This window comes from Pongo pygmaeus, chromosome 2, assembly GCF_028885625.2.
Source record: "Pongo pygmaeus isolate AG05252 chromosome 2, NHGRI_mPonPyg2-v2.0_pri, whole genome shotgun sequence".
Lineage (NCBI taxonomy): Eukaryota > Metazoa > Chordata > Mammalia > Primates > Hominidae > Pongo > Pongo pygmaeus.
Genome location: NC_085930.1, coordinates 124704718 through 124730776, shown reverse-complemented (window position 1 = coordinate 124730776; position 26059 = coordinate 124704718). Strand labels below are relative to the sequence as shown.

At 37.9% G+C, this 26059-nt stretch overlaps 1 long non-coding RNA gene across 1 annotated transcript in view; it reads left to right on the top strand.

The window, feature by feature from the left end:
• The window catches only part of LOC134739126 (uncharacterized), a 368209-nt gene extending 342445 nt beyond the window's left edge, over positions 1–25764 (top strand). Inside the window, exon 3 of the long non-coding RNA XR_010125636.1 lies at positions 25618–25764. This is a non-coding gene — a long non-coding RNA (uncharacterized LOC134739126). The remainder of the gene's footprint in view (positions 1–25617) is intronic.
• Positions 25765–26059: the final 295 nt, after the last annotated feature.

Here is a 26059-nt window from a genome sequence, read left to right as displayed (position 1 = left end):
TAATTATTCCCAAATTGGGACACTTTCTCTACCTTACTTGTTTTTAGTAAAATTCTTTTCACTGTACTCTAATATTACTTGGTTGTAACAACTAGATGTAATTTCATAAGAAGAAGGTATGTGCCTTTTCATTTTGGAGTTCCAAGCACCCAGCGCAATCTTTGGCACATAGCGATGTACAGCAAATATTGAATAAAAATCTAGTCCTCAGTGCTGAGGTACAAAGCTAGAGAAAGAACTTATATTCTGTCCTGTATAAATTAAAGTTTCCTGTGTTTTCATGAAGTTATTGTCAGGTTTTGCTGATTTATCATGTTGTTTTTCTATCTCATTTGAATCTCATTTTTAAACATATCTTTTTCTCTTGTCTATCTGCTAATGTCTGTCTAGCTCCATTATTAATCTTGTGAATAAATGTTCTAATGTATTCAACATGTAATGTCTTAACAATTTTCTGTAATTTGTGGCATCACCATCTGCTATCTTGTGGTGGATTCAGGAAAATACTGTGTGTTGCGCTTTGTGGAGAGTGTATATGAATTAAGGCAACACTGTACTTCTCTTTCACAATGTACTCACCACAACAACAGGACAACATAAGACCTTCTGTGACAACATCTGTGGAGAAATAAATCCTTCTGTGTATGAAAGTATCTGTTTCCCTTATACCTCTATATGGTTAGGAGATGTATTTGTCCATGCCTTTGTTTATTTAGCATAAATAAATTTATTTTCCACAGGATAGTTGAAAATGTATAAATATTCCACATATATATATATATACACACACACACACAATACTCTCCACACATTTTATATTTTTAATATTTTATTTTTAAAATTTATTTGTTTCTTAAGATGGAGTCTTGCTCTGTCACTCAGGGTGGAGTGCAGTAGCATGATCATGGCTCACTGCAGCCTCAAACTCTTGAGCTCAAGAGATCCTCCTGCCTCAGCCTCCCAAATTGCTCAGAAAACAGGCAAACACTATCATGACTGACAATTTTAAAAATTTTGTTGTAGAGATAGGGTCTTGCTTTGCTGCCTAGGCTGCTCTCAGGCTCCTGGCTTCCAAGCAGTTCTCCAGTTTGGGCCTCCCAAAGTGCTGTGACTATAGGCATAAACCACCATGCCTGGCTCCCTCCACACACTTAAAATATGAATAGATCCTGAAAATACTTTGCATTCATGACTTATTCAGAGTTTCTGACCATTTCATGCAGTTTGGTAAGACTTTGAAGTCAACAAAATGCATATTTCAACTCTTCACTGTTTTTATTTGAAATTATTTTATTTCACTTAACTTTTGATTTGTCTACCTTTAGTCATACAAGAAATTATAATTACATTGAATATATCTCCATCTGCACCTTCATCTCCAATTTGTTCCATCTCTTTAGACACAATTGTTATCAAATACCAGTTTGGTGTATAAACTTTCAGACATTTTTCTAAGCATTTATATAAATATCGATATATAGAGATATATACATCCTCATAAATGTTTTCATAACATATACATTTATATATATGCAATTTTATACCTTTAGCATAAATATATATACAATTAGCAAAATATCAGAAAATACAGATTATCTGATTCACTTTGACAACCACATTATACTCCACAGAATGTATAATGGAGACATCTATCTGAAAGCAGCCAAATGTCCTCTACCTATGGCTCAAACAATATAGACATTTGTTATCTCACTAACACAATAACTGAAGATAATATGTTCAGGGCTGGGTCAGTGGCTTGGCAATGTTATTCAGGGAGCAATATTCTTTTTATCTTTCCTAACCATCCTCACATGTTGGCACTTTCCTTCAGGCTTTTTGACTACTTCAGCTCTAGGCGCTGTTCATACTGCATTTACAAGCAAGAGCAAGGAGGCCAGGACAAAATAGCTTTTATTTTATTAGAAAGCCAAGTACCTTTCCACAAACTTCCCATTGCATCTTACTCACCAAAATTGGGTCAATTCCACACTAGTTGCAAGGGAAGGTGGGGACATGAACATCCAGCAAAGTGGAAACAAATAGTTTTAGTTGGATTAGACCCATAATGACTTATCATTGAGACTTCACATATTGCTGAAACAAAACTGTTCAGCTTATAAGAAAGAAGAAAGGGATGACGAATTGATTGCTAACATATTCTGCCATAGAAGGCAGTTATTTAATTTTCCAAACTCATTGACATTTAGATTATGTATACTCTGTGCTATTAAAAATAATACTTCAGGCCAGGCGCCGTGGCTGACACCTGTAATCCCAGCACTTTGGGAGGCTGAGGCAGGCAGATCATGAGGTCAAGAGATCGAGACCATTCTGGCCAACATGGTGAAACCCCATCTCTACTAAAAGTACAATAATTAGCTGGGCGTCGTGGTGCATACCTGTAGTCTCAGCTACTCAGGAGGCTGAGGCAGGAGAATCGCTTGAACCCAGGAGACAGAGGTTGCAGTGAGCTGAGATCGCACCACTGCACTCTAGCCTGGCAATAGAGGGAGACTCCATCTCAAAGAAAACAAAAATAAAAAAAAGACTTCAATAAAAATTATTGTATGTACTTCCTGGTTCATGTGTGGTATATTTCTCTTATGGAAATACAATGACAAGGAATTGACGTACTGTGGAATACATATGTATGTATGTATGAGTATATGTATGTATCTGTGAGATAGATATTATGTTCATTAAAGCTTTAATGAAAGCCAACTCTGAGTCTGTTTGGATTTAGTGATACTTTTAAAGGTAAAGCTTGACTTCCTTTTCATTTTCCTTTATGAGTCAATGATGGTAAGAATATTTTTTCCAAATAATATTGTCTAATATATTAGCTTAACGTTAAACATCATTTTCCTTTTTTCTTTCTTGCCTTCTTTTTCTTTTCCTTTAAATCATCCCTTTTATCTATAGTTATTTCCCCCTAAAGTTGGCTTCTTGGTGCCTTTTTTCTTTTTTCCTATAGTTGGTTTCTTTCAGCCTTATTTTCTTTCAAAGACTGTAATTTCAAATATTTTTTTCTCTATTTTAGTGAACTTTTAAGAAAACTAACTTTCAACTTCATTAAATTGTACTTTTTTCAGGTATGTGCTCCATAATTTTGTTTTCATTAATTCCTTCTTTATATTTTATTTAGTTGAAAATCAGATTTTTTAGGGGGAGGGAAGAGATCTTCTATGTATTTCCATATTGTTTCCCATTGTGACCCCTGAGAATGACTTGTAGGAACTCTTCCTGTTGGTAACCTAAGACATATTTTTAGTCAATAAGTTATATTTCCTAAGAGAGAATGTGTATCCTATTTTTAGGGAACAAAGTATTATAGATTATGTATATCTATGTCTTGTTTCTTCTTATATTCAAATCCTCTATAGCACCACATTTTGGGGGCCTATGTAATCTGTGAGTTTCTTAGAGATAAAATAAAATTTTATAGTTATATAGGTATGCATCTCTCTACTCTAACATTTTTCTTCTTTTTAATTTTAAAAATTCATTTCAATTATATTGTGTGCTTGAGGTTTCTAAAGTTTCATCTTTTGAGTAGATTATTCCCTAATCTATATGAGATATCCATTTGCCAATTGTAATGGTTTTATCCTTGAATTTCCTATCAGTATATTGGTTCTCTGAGTATGTTTTTTGTTTGTTTGTTTTTGGTTTTGGTTTTGGTTTTAAGTGTCATTCTTGCTACTGGTTTAAAAAAATATTTAGCAATTTATGCTTGGGTTAATTTTTTCCAATTTTTTATTGTGGTGAAATACATATAAAATGTATCATTTTAACCAACTTGAAACAAACAGTTTGGTAGTATAAAATACATTTATATTGTGCAACCATCATCACCATCCATGTCCAGAACTCTTATCTTGCAAAACTGAAACTCTATACCCATTAAACAATAATCTCCCGTTCCTCTCCCCTCTGTTCCTGGTAACTATTATTCTACTTTTTTTCTCTACGTTTTTGACTACTCTGAGTACCTCATATAAGTAGAATCAGATAGTGTTTGTCCTTTCATGATTGGCTTTTTTCTCATCATATGATATCCTCTAGCTTCATCTATATTGTAGCATATATCTGAACTTTCTTCTTCTTTAAGGCTGAAATGTATTTCATTTATGAATAATGGAATATTATTTTACTTCTCCATTCACCCATTGATAGACCGTTCGGTTGCTTCCACATTTTAGCTATTGTGAATAATGCTGCTATAAACGTGGGTGTGCAAATATCTCTTCGAGACTCTACTTTTGATTATTTTGGATTTAAATCTACAAGTGAGATTGCAACATCAAATAATAATTCTATTTTTAATATTTGTGAGGAACTGCCATACTGTTTTACATTATGACCATACAATTTTATATTTTTACCAACAGTGTGCAAGTATTCCAACGTCTCCACATCCTCACCAACACTTGTGGGTTTTTTGTTTTTGTTTTTTTAACAGTTGCCATCCCAAAGCTTGTGAAGTGGCATCTCATTGTAGCTTTTACTTACATTGTGGTTAGGGGTTCAATTTTGTTCATGAGATCTCCTATGAGCCCTTCAGTGGATGCCATATTTGTTTCCCAACACCTGCTCTAGAGATACAGGTGAGTCTTATTTCTGGGAAAGATATGTTTCAACTTAATTTCTATGGACAGCAAGAGAAGAGAGCAGGGACGCTGAAACATGTAACAAGACAATAGCCAATCTTCTGGGAAGAGGCCCTCCCATTTTTCCTGAGTGTCACTAAGTGCTAGGAATTCTGCCTTGCTTTTTTTTTTTTTTTTTTTTTTTTTTTAAAGAAAGCATCCACTCTCCCCAAGTGCAAAGTTTCCTTCATTTATTTACTAAATACTCAGTAAGAGCCTATTATGTTGCAGACTCTATTTTAGGAGGTAAGGATACCAGAGTGAACAAAACTAATATAGTCTATGCCTTCATGGAGGATGCATTTCAGTAAGGGGAGACAGATAATAAATAAAGAAGTAGGTCGAAGATACGCCAAGTGGAGATAAGTGCTTTGGAAAAAAAAAAAAAAGGTTTTATTTATCTTCTATTTTGGTGTAATAAATTGTCACCTATCTAGAAATTGCCACCTAGAAGCTCAAAAATAACACAAATTTTCTATCTCAGAGTTTCTTTTGGTCAGGAATCCTACATGGTATAGCTGGATTTTCTACTTAGGATCTCACATGGCCAAAATCAGGGTGTCATTCAATGCTGCTATCTCATCAGAGGCTTGAGGACCTCCTCCAAGCTTATTTAGCTTATTGGCTGAATTCAGTTTCTCATGTTTGTAGGAATAAGATCCCTGTTTCTTTACTGACTATCTACCAGGGGGCTGTTCTCAGCTCTTAGAATCTGCCCCCCATTTTCTGCCATGTGGTCCTCTCCACAACATGGCAATTGCTTCTCTAAGACCAGCAGAAAAATCTCCCTGCTGCTTTGAAGTTCTGACTTCACCTATCTCTGACCTATAAATGGAGAGTCAAAGGATTCAAATGATTAGTTCACAGAAAATCTCCCTTTCTTAAACTCAACTATGCCTTTTAGCATAATCTAATCAGATAAGTAAAATCCATCATATTCACATTCCTGGGAGTTATGCAGGGCATGGACACAAAGGGGTGGGGATCACAGACTCCATGTTAGAATTCTGCCTCCCCCATAGATAGTAGGGGGATAGATAGTAAAGGGGATACATAGTAAAGAAGTGAGATAAGCCTGATGCCCTTTATGTGGGGTGATATGGGGCAGCTCTCTGGCATGTGACCTTTAAATACAGCTGTGAGATTTTTGGAGGGAGAGTTTTTTCCAGGATTAAGGAATAGCAAGTGCCATGTCTGAAGCAAGAGTAGGATGAATATATGTTTGAGACAACAAGTGGTCCTGTGTGGCTGAGGTAGATTGATTAACAGGGAGAACAGAGGGAGATTCATGCGAGAGACTCAGATAAGGTTGGACCTTGAAAGCCATCATAACAACTTTGGTTTTTACTCATAACTGTTGCTTTTTTCTGTATATAATCACAGTTTTAAATCCTGACTTTTAAAAATCCATATTCTGAAGAAAAAAAGTTTATAAAGTTGAGTTGAGACACATTTACAAAAACATACATGGACACAAAACCTATAGTTCTTTCTAAAACTTTTAGAACAGTTGTAGGCTTATAGAAGACTTGAGCAAGTAGAACGGAGAGTTGCCATTTAACTCGCTCCTTCTTCCAGTGCTTTCCCCTGTTATGGACATCTTGTGTTAGTGTGGTACATTTGTTATAGTTGATGAGCCAATATCAATGCATTATTAACTAAAGTTCATAGCTTACATTAGGGTTCATACTTTGTGCTATACAATTCTATGGGTCTTGAGAAATGCACAATGTTATGTATCCACCCTTAAAGTATCATACAGAATAGTTTCACTACGCTAAAAATCTATTGAGCTTTAACTATTCATCTGTCTTCTCTTCCTCTCCCCTGAACTCAAGGCAACCATATATCCTTTTACTGTCTCTATAGTTATGCCTTTTCCAGAATGTTATATAGGTTGATATAGAACATAGCCTTTTCAAATTGGCTTCATTCACTTACCAATGTGCATTTAATGTTTCTTCATGTCTTTCCATGACTTGTTGGCTCATTTATCTTTTTTATATATTTTTTTAAATTAAATCTTTATTTTAGATTTAGACAGTACATGTGCAGGGTTGTTACAACAATGTTTTGCATGGTGCTGAGGTTTGGGGTATAATTGAACCCCTCACCCAGGTAGCGAGCATTATACCCAACAGGTAGTTTTTCAACCCTTGCCCCTGCACCTCCCTTTTTCCTCTTGTGGTCCCAGTGTCTGTCGTTCCCATCTTTATGTCTATGTGTACCCAATGTTTAGTTCTCATTTATGAGAATGCGCAGCATTTAAAAAACCGATAGTTCTTGCTGATACCTTAGAATGGCTGGGATTCTCAGTTGATGGTGGAAATAGTGATGAGATGGGGGTGGGGAATTAGGAAGTTTACCAGCTCGATGCTTTAATGTAATTTACCCAAACTGTATATCTTCCTACTGTGAAGCTTCTGGAGGAAATAAAGATGTCAAGACATGCATACACATACACACACATAATATTTATCTTAGTTAAGTTTTCTGTCAGACTAAATATATACCACTTTTTAATTTAAAGGCTAAATTTCAACTTACACAAATAAACTTGTATTCCCTGCCTAATCTGAACCATGAGTTACTGAGGATTCTTCGATTTTTTTTTAAATTTTATGGGTTATATCCTACAAAGTTGGGACTTCCGATTTGACAGGAAATGTGAGATTAGCTTCTTTAATTGGGCCACATACGTTTTCTCTTATGACTGCGAAATCCATTTTGTGGTATCTACTTAGGCATCTCAAAAGAGAAAAAATAAAAACCTTTAGAATCAATTTAACAAATCAAAGCTTCTTCCTGAAAGGGTTACTGATGTGTAGGCTGCAAAACATCTTGCAAAATTGGCAGTTTTCTGACTATGGAGATAGAGATAATCCCTATCCATTTTTTGTACTCACACAGTAACTTTAAAAGTAATGTGCTGAATGTCTAGGCATTTCTCAGCCACTTTACTTGGATGGCTCAATGCTGCTCCAAGAACCGACAATTCCTCTTTCTCTCAGTTTCTTTTCTGCCAAGTTCCCTCCTTGCTGACAGAGACACCATCTGCTGCATGTGCAGTGACTGAGGCATCACTGAAATTCTGCTGTCAGTTTTATTCCAACATTCAAACAATTGCTAGTTTATTTTTGAAGCAGATTTCCACTCTAAAGCTCCTCATTTAAGCTTCAGTCATCCCATAACAGTTATCAGTCATGTTGATATTTGCAACCTCAAGGCAGATGTTCTAGAAGCAGCCTTTCATTGACTTGCCTTCCATCAGCCATTAGTGTGTTTGCGGAAGGTGGATGCCCTTCATGCCGGATACTTTCCTCATTATGTCAGTAGAAACTATAGAGCTTGGGAGTAACTGGATTGGTGGTGTGGGGGTCAAGAATTAGAAAACTGTGGCTGTTCAACCAGTTAGCACAGAACGCCACCAGAAAAGCCACTGCAAAGGGCTTCTCAGAATGTCACTGTACAATCACAGATAACAGCTTGTTCCCCCATATGATAAATCCCCAAGTGGAAGCAGGGCTCTTGAGGGCCCTTTCCCATAACTAAAAAAACCTCATCTTTCTCACTGTCTCATTTGTTCCAAGTGTCTTTCTGGACTTTTCTGGTTACTTCTGCTTCTGACATTTATCCACTAAGCAGAAGGCAATTTGGCAAAGGGGCTGAAGAGCATGTGCACTGAGGTTAGAGATACTTACTTTTGAAACTGAGTTTCCCTATTTGCTGGTCCAAGCCCCAGAGTCCTTAATATAGACTTTATACACATTGTTGTGAAAATGAATTATATAATGTTTGCAAAATGCTGAGGGATGATAAGCGCTCTGTTTCTCATACATTTTCACTCTTGCTCTTTCTCTTGTTCACTCTGTATGTTCCCATATATGTATGTATATGTATATGTGTCATATAACGAACTGTCATACACACACACACACACACACACACACACACACAGACACACAAAGAGATAGCTAGAGAGAGAGAGTCATACATACATCCATGACCAACGAGGATACATTTTTAGAAATCGATTGCTAGGCTATTTTTTCCATGAACATCGTAGAGGGCACTTACACAAACCTAGATGGTATAGTCTACTACATGCCTAGGATGCATGGAATAGCCTATTGCTTTTAGGTTGCAAACCTGTACAGTATGTTACTGTATTGAACATTGTCAATTGTAACACGATGGTACAATGGTATTTGTGTATCTAAACATATTTAAATATAGGCAAAGTGCAGTGAAAATATGATATAAAAGGCAAAAAAATGGCACACCTGTACAGGGCACGTACCATGAATGCAGCTTGCAAGACTGGCAGTTGCTCTTAGTGAGTCAGCGAGTGAGTGGTTAGTGAATATCAAGGCCTGGGACATTACTGTACACTACTGTACACTTTATAAACACTGGACACTTAGGCTTCACTAAATTTATTTAAAAATAGTTTTTATTCAATAATAAATTACCTTTAGCTTGGATATTTTTACTTTATAAACTTTTAATTTTTTTAACTTTTTTGTAATAACAGCTTAAAAACATTGTATAGCTGTAGAAAAAAATATTTTCTTTCTTTATATCCTTATTCTACATACTTTTTTCAAATTTAATTTTTTTTTTTTTTTTTTTTGAGACAGAGTCTCACTCTGTCCTCCAGGCTGAAGTGCAGTAGCATAATCTCGGCTCACTGCAACCTCTGCCTCCCGGGTTCAAGAGATTCTCCTGCCTCAGCCCCCCAAGTAGCTAGGACTACAGGTGCAAGCCACCACGCCCAGTTAATTTTAATATTTTTAGTAGAGATATGGTTTCACCATGTTGGTTAGGCTAGTCTCGAACTCCTGACATCAAGCGTTTGACCCGCCTCGGCCTCTGAAAATGCTGGGATTACAGGCGTGAGCCACTGCACCCTGCCTATTTTTAAATTTTTATTTTTTTTTTTTTATTTTTGTACTTAAAAGCTTTTCGTTAGAAACAAAGGCACAAACACACAAATTAGCCTAGGCTAACACAGGGTTAGGATGATAAATGTGGAGGTCTTCCACCTCCACATCTCCCGACTGGAACGTCTTCAGGGGCAATAATGTGCATGGAGCTGTTATCTCCTATAGTAACTATGATTTCTTTTGGAATACATCCTGAAAGACCTGCCTCAAGCTGTTTTACAGCTATTTTTATAAGTAGAAGAAGTACACTCTTAAGTAATGACAAAAAGTATAGCATAGTAAATACATAAATCAGTAACATAGTTGTTTACTATCATTACCAAGTATTATGTACTATACACAATTGCGTGTGTAATATTTTTATACAACTGGCAGTGCAGTAGGTTTGCTTATACCAGCATCACCACAAACACATGAGTAATGCGTTGCTCTATGACGTTATGATGGCTACAATATTCTGTGGGACCACTGTATATATATGATCTGTGGTTAACTGAAGCTTTATTATGTGGCTCATGACTGTGTAACGCAATACAACTGTGAGATATATACAATGAATTCTGCATCTGTATTGTCAAAAATAAACTTCAACCTATAGTTCTCTAACTTTATACCTATTCCTCTTTGTTTCTGTAAGATATTTCTGTTTTTTGTTTGTTTGTTTGTTTTGTTTTGTTTTGAGACGGAATCTCGCTCTCTCGCCCAGGCTGGAGTGCAGTGGGGCGATCTCGGCTCACTGCAAGCTCCGCCTCCCGGGTTCACGCCATTCTCCTGCCTCAGCCTCCCAAGCAGCTGGGACTACAGGCGCCCGCCACCACGCCTGGCTAATTTTTTGTATTTTTAGTAGAGACGGGGTTTCACCGTGTTAGCCAGGGTGGTCTGGATCTCCTGACCTCATGATCTGCCCGCCTTGGCTTCCCAAAGTGCTGGGATTACAGGCATGAGCCACCGCGCTTGGCCTCTGTAAGATATTTCTAATTGGATATTCTGTAGTTATATGGAGCAAACTACTGGTAGATATAGAAGGAAGAAAGCAATTTCCCTTTTCCCAATTACTCTCATCAATATCACCATTCATACTGTTTTAAAGACCTTCTATTTTGATGATCCTTTCCTCTGAATTTCAACTTCAATTACTTTCTGCAGTAGGCCTAAAGAAATTTATGAATTGATTCAAAGCCTTTTCTTTCCCCAACTTCTCTTTCCATAACACTATGCTTGTTGGTGGAGAAAGTACAATGATAAATTTTAAAAGTTGACATTTTAGAACAGAATTTGGCAAACTCCAGCAAGTCAAATCCAGCCCACTGCCTGCTTTTGTAAATAAAGTTTTATTGGCACCCAGCCACTCCCTTTTTTTTTTTTTCAGATTGTCTATGGCTGCTTTTATGCTACAATGGCAGAGTTGAATAGTTGCTACTGAGATTGTATAGCTCATATAACCTAAAATATTTACCATCTGACCCTTTGTAGTAAAACAAATTGCCAAGCCCCAGTCTAAAAGATTCTGAAGTGTGTGTGTATGTAAGAGATAGGGTAAGATACAAGTGCATGCATAAACACATTTTAATGCTTTTGAACTTAGATATATCTGCCGCAAAAAACCCACGAAAATATGTAAATTCCAAATTATGTGATGATAAAGACAAAGAGGAACAATAAAATCTGCTGAAGGACTACAAATTGGGTAATATTTCAGAGACTAGCTCACATGTCAGTAGAACATCTGAAATTAGTAAAATTTGGTAACAACAGGTGAGCACAGGAAATTCTTTCAATAAATATTTAGTGAGTGTCTATTGACATATTCCAATAGATGGAAAGTTTATTTAGAGTGAGTATCCGTCACCTTCTTGTGCCTTCTGCAAGATCTAGTGCAGTACTGCTCACATGGTAAGTTGACAATAAATGCCTGTTATTCAATTGCTGATGAAGTAGTTTGTAACAAACGCATGATAACATTCCACAGCATAAATCATACAATGCTGAAGACACGTAACTTCTGGCAAGATTCCTTAGAGAGGATGCAGGAGGGGGTTATTGCAACTAAAGTTTTGTGATGGATAGGATAGTTCTTGGGTGATGATTATCATTTGTTACTGCGATTTAGTGATTACTCTATCCTTAGTTCTCTGATACTCAAAACAGTTTTTTAGTCTGTAATGATTTTCATGACTGGTAGAGAGTACATTCTGTGCTTGAGAATGAAAACTCCCAATAATCTGTGCCCTTTGAAGTAGAGACTCAATAAGTGGTACTAATATTAGAATGAACTTGCCAAGGGCAAACTACTCATGGTACTTTGCCATACTTTGCAGCATGGAAACAGTAATTTTATAGAATTTTTCACTAATAAGCCACTCCTTATGTCTTTGGCCGATGGGAATTATTTTTTTGGATACTGGGCCTAATTGAATTAACTCATCACCTTAAGCTTATACTAATAAATTTGATGATAGCCTTAAGCTCCCTGCCTTCTCAACTCAGTCCATTTGCATGGTCTTAGTCACTGATGACTTCTAAATCTCCAGGACAGAGCTTTCTACTGAACTCAAGATCCACAGAAATATCAAATATATCACTATTTTTCTGTTTATTAAAATGTCTGCCTTTCTTGTGAATTATTAATATCTATAAAAGCAGAGTCTGTGTCTTTCTTTCTCATGGTTGTACTCCCAGCTGCTACACAGTATCTGGCCCACTGCCAGCCCCATTAAACGTTTAATGAATGAACAGGATTTTTGTGGACCATCGTGTACCAGACATGGTATTAGGTGCAGAGATAAGATTCTTAACTCCTGCCCTAGCATCATTTATGGTCTAGCATTGACATTTCTCTTAAAACAGATAAACTAGCTTACCTCTTGATGTTAAACTATTAAAAGACTTGTAAGAATCGTTTTCAATGTATCGTCATTTTTATAGGCTAATTTCATTTTGGGGAATCAGCCCATTTCAGTCGCAGTTACTCTGGGGCTGTGGGACTGTCCTCCAGGGATGTTCTATATGACTTTAACTTCCACACACTCACGCAGGAGCACTAGTGTGCTTGGGCTCATTGAATGTGCACTGAGCCAGAAATTAGCTGTAGAGTGACTTTTAGGATGGAAAAGGAAAATGAGTATTAGAATCAATTACTCAAATGTAAAGAAATTAGCCTATGCTATTTTTTTTTTTTTTTTTTATTTAGAAAGAGAGGAAGGAAGGAACAAAGAAAGAAATGGAGGATGGAAGAGAGTGAGGGAAGGAAGGAGGCAGGGAGGAAAATTGAGAGAGAGGAAGAAGGGGGGAAGGGAAGGAAGTAGAAAAGGAGAGGAGACAAGGCTTTCACAAATTTCTGTCCGTAAACAAGGTTATATATTTATATTGTTTTAAGAATAAAAAATAATAGTAGCTTTTAAATTCAATAATAGTTATTAACATCATGTAATGAGTACAAGAAACTCTATTAAATTCTTCATTAACTTATTTAATCCCAATGACTATCTTAGAAGGTGGGTTCTATTATTAGTCCAATTCTACAGATAAAGAAAGTGAGGCACAGGAAGGGTACAGGAGTTTATCAAAATTAGAGAGCTGGGAGTAAGCAGCATTATGCTGATCACAGCAGTCAGCCCCCAGAACCTGTGCTCTGAACAACTTTTCTCTACTGTTCTCTTTTTCAACAGGCTTTTATGGAATATTATCTATGTACCAGATACTTTCACATGCCTCATTTTATTTTAACCTCCACATAACCCAATGAGCCAGGGATTTTCAGATGAGGGGAAGGTGCAGAGTTTTGCAGTGACTTACTCAGGATCATTAAGTAGAAATGAGCATGGTTAAAATTCATGTCTAGGCTTTAAGTCTAACACCTACCTATCCTTTCCCAGCTAAAGCAACTGGCAGAATTTGAAATTGCCTCTCCATTCACATTCATGCCAGAAACCCTTGTTCTAATCTCTTAAGAACTCTGAGTCGTTATAATAATTAGTATTTAATAGTAGACAGAGCTTCTTCTTATTGTGTCCTAATAGAGGTTTCCTGGTCACTGAGTGGCAATTCCCAATTTTTAGGAGACAGTATATGAGGAGTCAAAGCAGATCAGGAGATTCCCTGGTCCTAGCAGATGTAAGTAGGAGGGGTCACCTGGTATAACCTTGCTGGTTTAGGGACAGTCTTCAGTGGGAGCTCTGGAAGCACAGCATGGCTGGCAAGAGCCTTAAAACATGTCTCCTAGAGTACAAAAAATGTTCTATCACATTCCACCCTTTGAAGTTTTGAAGCTTGACAATAACAATAAAATTAAGTGCCAGAAAGCACCATGTTTTATGATTATTTTATAAAAAGGGCCTCTGATAAGCAAAGCTCACTCAGATACTTTATGTTTACAAGTCATAAAACGAGTGATGTTGGAAAAATAAAGACAATCCCCATGTCAGGGGAGTAACAATAACAATAACAAAAAAGCCTGACTTTCCTCAGAGAAGCAAATCTACGGAGACCAAGCTAGAGACTCATCTTTGAGGAATGTTACAAAAGATAATGTCAAAGAAGAGAAAATATATTTTCTCTTCCTCTGGGGTGACAGGGTATGAGAAGAACTTAAAAGTTTCTACCCATTTCCTTGTGCAGCCTCCTTCCTTTTGAATGCCATGATTTAGATCCCTTTATAAGGATTTATTTGAAAGAAGCTTCTTATACCATAGGGGCAGTTTGTCTCTCTCTTTTTTAGGCCTTTGTAAATGAACAAAGTAACCACTTGTCCCACACAGGGTGCAAAGAGAGGTTTGGTATGGGTTTTACTGTCCATTCAGGCTCTGTATTCAGCAAGTTGTAAGTGAAATCTTTAGAAACCACACAGTGGGAATCCTTTGCTTGGGGCACGGGGTGGGGAGGTAACTTTGAAAAACCTATTGAAACTCTGAGAGCTGTTGGGTAGAAACTGTTCTTTTTAGACTTCCTCACAGGCAGTACGGGAAATAAACACACACAGGAAGTCGTTTAGCCTCTCTGTGAACTTCATGTTGACATTTGCTTACCAAAAAGTCCATTGTGGGTACTTAAAAAAAATGCATGTACATGTGTGTGTATGAGTACACACACACACACAACACACAACACACACATATACACACACGTATGTAAACATTTTTTAATTCTCCCAAATCATGATGTTCATAATGAATACTGCTAAAATAAAACCAACAATGGGAAAAAAAAATTAACACAAAAAATATAGGTGTAGAAACCTGTAACACTATGTTTTTGGAGTAGAAGCTACATATACGTGATATATTTCTAAACAAATATTTAAGAATCTGCTGCATGGCCTTTCTCACATATTCTTTGCAGTGTTTTATAATAACTTCTTGACTTACAATGTCATTATTTACGTATAATGTTTGGTTCAGGCTTTTTATCTTTACTTATGTGATTCTGGCTTTAGAACTGAAACAACGTTAAAATCTTCAGTGGAGGGTCACTGAATCCTTAATGTGAAGTGGAAATGCTGATTTGAAAGCCAAAGATGAAGGACAATAAATGCATTTTACAGTGGAAAATGAAAGGACATAAACAAAGGGGAAGATTACCAGTGTCTAAAAAGTAACCACTGGCCGGGCGAGGTGGCTCACGCCTGTAATCCCGGCACTTTGGGAGGCCGAGGCGGGCGGATCACCAGGTCAGGAGATCGAGACCATCCTGGTTAACACGGTGAAACCCTGTCTCTACTAAAAGTACAAAAAATTAGCTGGGCGTAGTGGCGGGCACCTGTAGTCCCAGCTACTTGGGAGGCTGAGGCAGGAGAATGGCATGAACCCGGGAGGCAGAGCTTGCAGTGAGCCGAGATAGCGCCGCTGGACTTCAGCCTGGGCAACAGAGCAAGACTCTATCTCAAAAAAAAAAAAAGTAACCATTTGGTTGTTAGGAATATAAATTATTCAAGCTACTGAAGACAAAGCGGGAGTCACTGGAATGATACACAAGATTCCTGTGAAACATGTTACACATCTTATCAGAACCAGAAAGTCCTTGGTTTCTCTCTCTGAGCCACATGGTCCTTCAGCTCTGCTTCTTTCTGTGCATCTGCTCCTTCCACTTTGCCTAGTCAGTGGTCATTTAATTGCAATTTCTACTCAAGATCTTCTAAGCACTAAAGAATAACTTAATATTTGGATAAAGGAATGCCTTACAGAGCTCAGAATCAGTAGTGGATCCAGGTATTGCAAGAAACTGGAGCCAAAAACTAAGAAGCTATCCAGAACTGAAACATTTCTTTCACTACCTTTGAATAAAATCTTCTCTTATCTCTATTACAGTCTATACTTTTTCTTTCTCCCTCCCCCCGTCTCAGACCCCTGCCTCTCTCACTCCTGCTCTCTGTTATCCCTTCCCAGACAGACTTTTTTTGTCTGTGTCTTCATTCATTCAACTAAATCCCAGTTTTTCCTTGACATCACTTCTTAATTCGAATTTCCTATAGAGATTTATAATTCATCGCATGACATTTCTGTATTTCCAGAAAAGACATCTGATTGGTTCAGTCTTGTTCAGGCAACTACCTGGTTCACTCAGACTCAAGTTGGGGAAGTCACCTGGAATAACCATGTTTGTATAAAAATGTGCTTCAGCAGGAGCTGTAAGAGGACTAGCTGGACGGCAAAGGCTGCAGAAACATGTCAGCTACAATAATTATTATAGGATACTCTGATCTACTAGTATATGTAGTATACTCCAAATATTTTAATAGTACTTACCAGAAAGGGCATAAATTCTCCTTAAGACTAAAGCAATATTTTTAATTAGAATATACATAAAGTGGTTTCAGTGTAAATTTATTGTCTATTTCTAGAATTATCTTGCAATTTCTTCTTGCTGAGGATCTTCACCAATAGTGACTTAGTGACTTTTTTTTTTTTTTTTTTTTGAGATGATGTTTCGCTCTTGTCACCCAGGCTGGAGTGCAGTGGCCCGATCTCAGCTCACCGCAACCTCTACCTCCCAGGTTCAAGCGGTTCTCTTGCCTCATCCTCCCGAGTACCTGGGATTACAGGCATGTGTCACCATGCCTGGCTAATTTTTTGTATTTTTACTAGAGACAGAGTTTCACCATGTTGGCCAGGCTGGTCTCAAACTCCTGACCTCAGGTGATCTGCCCTCGTCGGCCCCCCAAAGTATTGGGATTACAGGTGTGAGCCACCACACCCGGCCCTGAGTAACTTTTAAAGGAGACAAATATTGCATTATCACTGATAGCTGAACTTGAGGTAACTATTTAGTACATTATCACATGATATTCATATTAGCAACAGGAAAAGATGGTATTATTCTATAACAGCAAGCAGTTCCCATTCCTGCATCTTATAACAATCTTCTGCTCTTTTGGATCATTGACTTTCTCTACATATTTATATTACCATATACCTATAATGGTTTCTCTTGTAATCTCCCTTTCACAGTGGGATATGTGGTGCATTTCTGAGCTTTATTCTTTGGACACAACAGATTGTTAATAAGATAATTAACCATAATTCTGTTTCTTTTGAACCTTTAATCCTTAGCTCTGTATCCTTATTAGTTGGTGTGTCCTTAAGCAAGTTGCCTGAACTCTGTACATTCCAATTTCTTCATCAGTAAAATGTGAATAATAACACCTACAACATTAGATTGTTCTGATGATTCAGAGAGACAATGCATGAAAGATGTGTGGAAGCAGGTGTTCAATTAATATTGATATTATGATTATCACCATTGCACTTATTATTCTTAGAGTAAGTATTCTTAGTATACTTATTCTAAGTAAGTATTATTCTTACTTAGTTGATAGTAGTAACTGTATCACATTGCCCTATCCTCATCCCTGGCTCATCTCTGGTTTCAACTGCAACTATGATGGACAGTTCTAACTCACCTAGCACTTGACAGCATCCTGCCCGATTTTACTTGTGGGCCTTTCCACTTTCTGCCCATGGGCTTTCTCTGATGCCAAGGGAGCTTGTTTTCTCATGCCCAGACACAGCTTGGAAGTACTGGTAGGATGATTCCCTTGAGGGCAACACTTACCCAGTGGCAAAATCTCTAGCTCTCATCTTTCAGTGGACAATTCTAGGTGACATTTTGAACACTTCTCAGAGGCCTCAGCAGGATCCAGGGCCTTTACCTTTGTAAACCGAAAAGTATCTGAGACAGGCTTCAATTCAGAAGTGTATTTTTCCAAGGTTAAGGACATGCTTATGACACAGCCTCAGAAAGTCCTAACATGTACCCAAGATGGTCACACTACAGCTTGGTTTTATACATTTTAGGGACATATAAGACATCAATCAATACATATAAGATGTACATTGCTTCAGTCAGGAAAGGTGGAACAACTTGAAGTGGGTGGGTGGGGCTTCCAGGCTATAGGTGGATTCAAAGATTTTCTGATTGCCAATTGGTTGAGTTTACCTAAAAGCATAGAATCAATAGAAGGGAGTGTCTGGGTTTAAGATTAAACGTTATGTAGACCAAGGTTCTTATTATTCAGATGAAGCCCCAGGTAGCAAGCTTCTGAGAGAACAGATTGTAAATGATTTTATCAAACTTAAAAAGTTGCTACACTCTTAGTTAACTTATCTCCTGGATAAGAAAAGACCTCGAAAGGGAAGCAGATTTTCTACAGAATATAGATTTTTCCCACAAGAGATGGAATTGCAGGCCCATTTCAAAATATGTCAAAGAAATATTAGGCATAATATGTTGGTGCAAAAGTAATTGGTTACTAATATTGGTTACAACCCAATATTAAATATACTTGGGGGTAAAATACTCAATTCCTTTCAGGGCCTGATATCTGTCATGTTAATATCTTACTGCTACAAAGGTTCTGCTTTGTCAGCCTTAAGGTCTCTGTTTCAATGTTAATACTGGTCAGTTGTACCTGAATTCCAAAGGGAGGAGGGTACGATGAGGTATGTCTGACTCCATCTTCCCATCATGGCCTAAACTAGTGTTTCAGGTTAGTTTTGGAATGCCCTTGGCTGAGAGGAGGGGTCCATTTAGTTGGTTGGAAGGTTTAGAATCATATTTTTGGATTATACCTTATAACATAGATCTCAGTGACACATATTTATATTGATTCTTCATTTTCTCTCTATTTCTTCCTTCCTGTTTGCTTTTTGGGATTACCTCTTCCCACCCCCAAAACAAACAAACAAACAAACAAACAAACCCAACCTAGTCTTTGTCTTAGAATCTGCTTTGGAAGAACCCAAGCTAAGCAGAATTATAGCAGAATATTTGAGAGCATGAATTCCAATCCAAGAAAGAAATCTCTGCCTGGATTTGAATCCCAACTCAACAGTTTAGTAGTTATATGACCTTAAATTTTAAAGTTATTTTATTTCTTTCTTCCTCAGTTTCCTCACCTACAAAATGCAGATTAAAATAATAACTACTTCTTAACCTTGTTATGAGGACTACTTGAGTCACTACAGTATAAATATACTGAAACAGTATTTGATAAATAGTAGGTTGCATGTAAGTGTTAGCTGTTATTATTTCCCCCTAGCACTTATTAAATTGTGCCTACGAATCTTATAGTATTGGTTATTTTCTGCTTCCTCATTGCATTTTTTTTCCTTAGTACACCTTCCTTCTGCCCCTCCCTTTCTTTCATTTGTTTGCTAGTGCTGACTGAGTAGATAGAACAGCAAGTGTTCCCTGGAGCTCTGTAATTTCTGGAAGCATGTACGAGGCCTCTTCTTTTGTGCTGTGCTCCATTTTTTCTTGCTCCAGCAGCCCTGACCCCTGATCTGTTGGCAGACACCGGATAATGCTGCCAGCTCTTGGTTATTCAGAGGCTCTTTATCCAGACTCTTTGCTCTTCTTTCTGGCTGCCTGCCTTTTGGCTGTTAGATGCTCCCTGGCATTGCTCTCAGAGGTTGTGCCAAAGAGGGGAAAGATAGTGGAACTCAGATTAACTGATTATGGAGTCTAGAAAATTAGAATTTGGGGATCACTGGGCTTCAGTTTCAGAGCCATCTATAACCTTTCTTATCATGGAAAATTCAGAGTCTTTTGCAATAGCAGTATATACTTTTTAATTGAAATATAATTAAGACATAATGAAATGCAAAGATCTCAAGTGTTCAATTTGATGAGGTCTGTTAAGTATATGCATTCCCGAAATGAGTACATAAAAAATAAGGTAGCAAACATTTCTATCACTCTAGAATATTACCTTGTTCTCCTTGCTTGACTCCTCAACTGCCCAGCAACCAATTTCTGACTTCTATGACTGTGTATTTTCTCCTCATCTTGGACTTCATATAAATAAATAACACACATCTATTCTTCTGTTCCTGTCTTCTTTTATTTGGCATGATTTTCAGATTTATCCATGTTTCTGTATGTATCAAAAGTTTATTTTTGATATCTGAAGACTATTTCATTATATAAATGTACTCCATTTTTAAAAATCCATTCTCTTGTTGATAGACAGTGGGCCATTTCCAGCTTGGGGCTGCTGTGAATACAGCTGCTATTCATATTCTTATAAAATATTTTTGTGTATATATTTTTTCTTTTGGGTAAATAACTAGGCGTATAATTGTTGGGTCATAGGTAGAAGCATGTTTAATTTTATTTTTATCTTTTTCTTTTTTAAATATTTTATTTTATTTTATTTCATTTGAGACCAAGTCTCGCTCTGTTGTCTAGGCTGGAGTGCAGTGGCGTGATCTCGGCTCACTGCAACCTCCGTCTGCCAGGTTCAAGTGATTCTCCTACCTCAGCCACCTGAGTAGCTGGGATTACAGGCGTGTGCCGCCACACCCGGCTAATTTTTTATTTTTAGTAGAGGTAGGGTTTCACCACGTTGGTGAGGCCGGTCTCGAACTCCTGACCTCGTGATTCACCTGCCTCGGCCTCCCAAAGTTCTGGGATTACAGGCATGAGCCACCACACCCGGCCTATTTATTTATTTTAAGACGGAGTCTCGCTCTGTTGCCCAGGCTGGAGTGCAGTGGCACGATCACGGCTACTGCAACCTCTGCCTCCCAGGTTCAAGCAATTCTCCTGCCTCAGCCTCCTGAATAGCTGGTATTATAGGTGCCCACCACCATGCCTGGCTAATTTTTTTGCATTTTTAGTAGAGATGGGGTTTCACCATGTTGGCCAGGCTGGTTTCAAACTCCTGACTTCAAGTGATCCACCCACCTTGGCCTCCTGATGTGCTAGGATTACAGGTGTGAGCCACCATGCTCTGCCTGTTTAATTTTATAAAATGCTACCCAGGCCGGGCCCAGTGGCTCACACCTAATAATCCCAGCACTTTGGGAGGCTGAAGTGGGCAGATCACCTGAGGTCAGGAGTTTGCAACCAGCCTGACCAACATGGAGAAACCCTGTCTCTACTAAAAATAAAAATTAGCTGGGTGTGGTGGCCCATGCCTGTAATCCCAGCTACTTGGGAGGCTGACGGTGAGAATCACTTGAACCCAGGAGGTGGAGGTTGTGATGAGCTGAGATCGCGCCATTGCACTCCAGCCTGGGCAACAAGAGCGAAACTCCATCTCAAAACAAAACAAAAGAAAATGTAAGCCAACAGTCCTTCAAAGTAGCTGTATCATTTTACCCATCCATGAACAGTATTTGGGAAGTTTCGGTCTATAATAACTAACCAACATTTAGTGTTATCAGTCTTTCTAGTTTCAGCCATCCTTGTGGGTATGAACTGGTATATTATTGTAGCTCTATTTTGCATTTTCTGGGTGACTAATGATTTTGAACATTTTTTACTGTATTTACTGGCCAATCCAGTATCTTCCTCTGTGCATTGCTTTTGCAAGTCTGTAATGGCAGTGTGGTCAGGCCAGTTTGACCAATGTTTTTGAGCCCTTGCTCTCAGTCACCCAGAAGGAAAATGTGAGTGTCTGGAGTTCTATGATAGATGCAAAAAAGTTTGTGGAATCATCTATTTAGTAGCAGATACTACCAATACTCTGCTTATACCTTCTTGACACTTACTTTTCTAGAGCATGTCAACAGTGTCTTGGGACACTCTACTTGAGAACTTTCTTTTGGCCTGTATGTGGAACAGACCAGAAGTGCCAAGAAATCAATGTTTCAAGGAACAGCCCTTAGCCAATACAAATAAGAACTGGAGGTTAGATAGTTTAGCTTCCTCACATGTTGAGTGGAATAACTCCACGGCATGTTCTACACTGTCTCCCAGAGTCCTCAGTGGAACTGAGCCTCAGTTCTCCACAGGAATAACTTATTCAGTGATGCAAACTTACTGGCTCACTCTTTATCCCTACTGATTTATTCTACTGATTTTCTCTGGGATCAATTACAAGATGAACTACTTGTACACAAGTTCTTGCGTTGTGATATGCTTCTTAAGAAAGACAAATAGGCACCTATTCTAAAAGATGTGTGTCGGGACTTAAGAGTTGTAGTATGAAAGGCTAATTAAGGAATTTGGTGAGTTATGCTGATGACATTATGATGTTAATTTCCTGGGTAGCCACAGAGAGGAAACGATCAGATGAACCTGGCAGAAAATCAGTAATGTCAGTGCCTTGTAGAAACAAAATTCCCTGTGGGCTGGTGGCCGAGGCTGTTGGAATAGGTGTTATAGAAGGTTGAGCCTGGTAAGTTCATTGAAGTGTGAACTGAGAGGAGGTGAAGACATTTTAGAAAGTGATGACTGTGACAGTGGCATGAACATGTAAGTCATGTTTGGAGTAACAAACTATCTGGAGCAACACTCTATCTGGATGTTGAAATTATATGGAAAGGAACAAAAAATAAACCTTGCAATGTCAGTTAGAATGACATTAGACTCTCAAATGAGAGACTAAGAAGTTTTCACTTTGTCTAGTAGATGGTAGAGAGGCATTGAATATTTTTCAGCAAGGAGTAGTCATATAGTAAAAGCATGCTTTTAGAAAGACAAATCTAGTGTCATTGTGGAGAGTCAATCGAGGCTTAAAGTAGAAGCTTCTTGATTTAGTTTTAGTGGCTCTGACATAAATTAACTAAATCCTAAAAAATGGTTCGTGATAATGGGAATGAAAAGGACAACATAAATTCAAGAAATCTTAGATAAATACAATCGAATCTGGTGACACTGATAATGGGAGTTGAAAGAGAGATAAATGGGTCAAAGTTGTTCTGTCTTTGAGGAAACTAAAGGTGATCATAACACTAACAAAAGTAAATGAAAATGAACTGTGGGGGAGGTGAAATCTTAGAGTAAAACAATTAATTCATTTAATTTTAAAAAAAATTTTTTTTGAGGTAGAGTCTCACTGTGTTGCCCAGGCTGGAGTACAGTGGCACTGTGCCGGCTCACTGCAACCTCCACCTCCTGCGTTCACGTCATTCTCCTGCCTCAGCCTCCCGAATAGCGGGGACTATAGGCGCCCACCACCACGCCCAGCTAATTTTTTATATTTTTAGTAGAGACAGGGTTTCACTGTGTTAGCCAGGATGGTCTTGATCTCCTGACCTTGTGATCTGCCCGCCTCGGCCTCCCAAAGTGCTGGGATTACAAGCGTGAGCCACCATGCCCAGCCCATTTAATTTTATGCATGGTAATTTAAACTTTGATTCTTCTTGTGATGATTAATAGTTACACATCCATATTCAGCAGGTATTTTAAGATTTGGCACTGGAATTCAGGAGACTGTTTGGACTGTTAACTTATACCTGGGAGTCATCTTCTTAGAAGTAATATGTAAAGCTTTGACCGTGAATAAGTTCACAAAGGAGAAAAGTTAGAAGAGTTAAGAACACAGAACCAAGAAGTAAGGCCTGAAAAATAACCTAATTTAGGGCGAATACAGAAAAAAGGATGCAGGTAGTGAGACAAGAGACAAGGTACAATCAGAAGGGACAAGGAGTCTAAGGGAAAGATGATTGTAATGAGGAGGGGGTAAACACCATTAGAGGCTTCAAAAGCCAAGGAGGAAGAAACTCCTTAGAGCTGTAAAAGAGACAATATATTGTCTAGAACTAAGTGGACTCTCTGAAGCCTGGTTGGGAAGCTGAGTTTTATACACATAGGGAATAATCTACAACAACATAATCATATGCTGAAGTATTTGAGCAACACTATATAGGCTCTGTGAGAGCAGGAAGGTGAAGGACATAATCTGGAGGTCTTAGAAGCGGGGATAAGTATAAGGTACAACTTGAGCATGAGCTTTACAAAAGAGGGGAAGGAAAGTTTGCAAGGGACCACCATGATTAAAATCATTGAGGAGAGACTAATGCCACTTGGGAATGTAAGTAAACTAAGAGGTAAGGGTATTTACAGACTTGTTTATGCATAAATTTAAATCCTCTCTCCTAATCTAAGTGTGAAAACAGATAAGAGACAACCATGTAACTACAAGGGCTAGTCCTGAAATAACTACTTACAGAAACAACCAAAGTGAAAGTATTTGATTTTAGTTACCGTAGTTGCAGAGCAGAAACCAAGACACTTTCAAGGCCAAAGGTAAGTTTTGTAGTGGGCTCATTTATTCTTTGAAGCGACTGTGTATGGCATACAAATAACAGGATTTTTTACATAAATACAGGGCTTAACGTACTTCGAACCAAGCACAAATGTCTATTTTTACAAAAGTCCACTGTTGCTTCTCCAACACAGGTTTGTCCTGGGGAGGTATGCAATATGCAATATGCATGAGATCTGCAGATCTCATTGAACTATTGAACTATTGAATCATGTGGACAGCATACATGGTAGGGTGGTGATGGAGAATGTTAATGGGGAAAGATAGACCACCAAATAAGTTTGGCTACCTTAAGAAGGCTGTATTCTCCAGTTTTTGGTTTACATATTTTAAATTGTTAACTACCATTAAATCACAGATTTAAAATTTTCTTTTCACTTTCCTAATATTTTTAAGGTCATTGTGAGAGAAATGGCCCACTTAGAGCATTTAAATCACTGAGGTTTTTGCTTTCTTTTGGTTATCCCAAGATGCTCAAACCTGTCTTCAGAAAATTGTTCTTCTAAGTATTTAGTGATATCAGAATCTACCCCAATGGGAAACACAATCATAGATAAAAGTTTCTTCTCCACTGGGTTTCCTGAATATAATGGCAATGCGATTAGCACATTTTCCCAGTGATTGAGTTGGCATGTGCCCATAGATTTATAAATAGAATTTATTGTGAAAGTTACTGTGCTGCTGGGGTAAGTGGCTATTGCAATTTGAGGATAGAAAGTGTTCTCTGAAAAGAAACTATTATATGCCTTATATGCCATGGCCATCTGAGGACAAAGAAGGACAGAAGATACAAGTGAGTTTTGTTTTCAGTGAATTCTACCCTATGCACACTTATGAACAACCAGATATATTTAACATTTAAAAAATGCATATTTTCCTACCCCTCTATTTTCAGTTATGTTGGTAGAGCAGGTTGGGGGTGAATGCTGATTTTGAATCCTTCACCATTTTGCTCTTTAGAAAGTAGAATGGTGACCTGTATAAATGTATCCAGATTCCTGCTGATGTCTCCCAGGACAGCAATAGACTTATGGAGTTTAAAGACTAGTTAGAGTTGAGAAGCAGCCTGTGCCTTAATCCAGTCCTTGTAAACTAAGATTTTTGCTTACTGCCTTCAGATGAGACTAATGGTGAATTTCTAAGGCGAACACTATGATAAAAGGACATTTATATAATTGAAAATATCACTGTTGCTGTCACCACTAAAACATATCTTATTTCTAAAGGCTGGAGTTGCATCTTGCAACTAGAAAAAAAACTGTTTTCAATAAGATCAATTTCAAAGAGACTTTGTGCTTTGTGATCCAGTCAAAATTCAAATAGGGAGAAAATACTTTTATCCTATTCAGAACGGTATTTGATCCAGTATTTCAACAGTATTCGATGCATCCTCTTAAGCCATCAGCCATTTCTCTTAATCAGCTGAGTCCTGTGCCTTGGTCATACATGAGAATACATGCTGCAATACAGTGCTGGCTCAGGTTTAATAAAGAGCTGTCTTCACATTGCATTTCTTTCTTTTTGATAGTCTAGCTCCACAGTGAGAGCCTATCAAACTAGTAAGTCACGAGTGACCATGAGCCCTGGCTTCAGCTCCCAGTGGAACAGCAGCCAACCAGCCTGGAATACATACACCTTTCCAAGAGCCAGCCTGCACTACCAGTCCCATGCCAGCTATACCTACTGTACTGGACACCCTGCTGTAAGTACCTCATTTTTCTGTATTTTGAAAATTGGATGATTTATGCAGTTACATTTTCAATCTAGAGTGGGTATCTATTAATTGGGCTTTTTTTCTAATGATATAATGCTTCCAAGGTAAGAATTTGCTGCTCTTGAGTAAAAGAGATAAGAATTTAAAAAGTCTTTTAAGTGTTTAAGTAACATGTTTGGATGATTTTTGCTGAAAACTGATATTGCACTAAAAGTTATTTCTAAGTGATGTAGTGTTGGTGTGGAGACTGGATGCA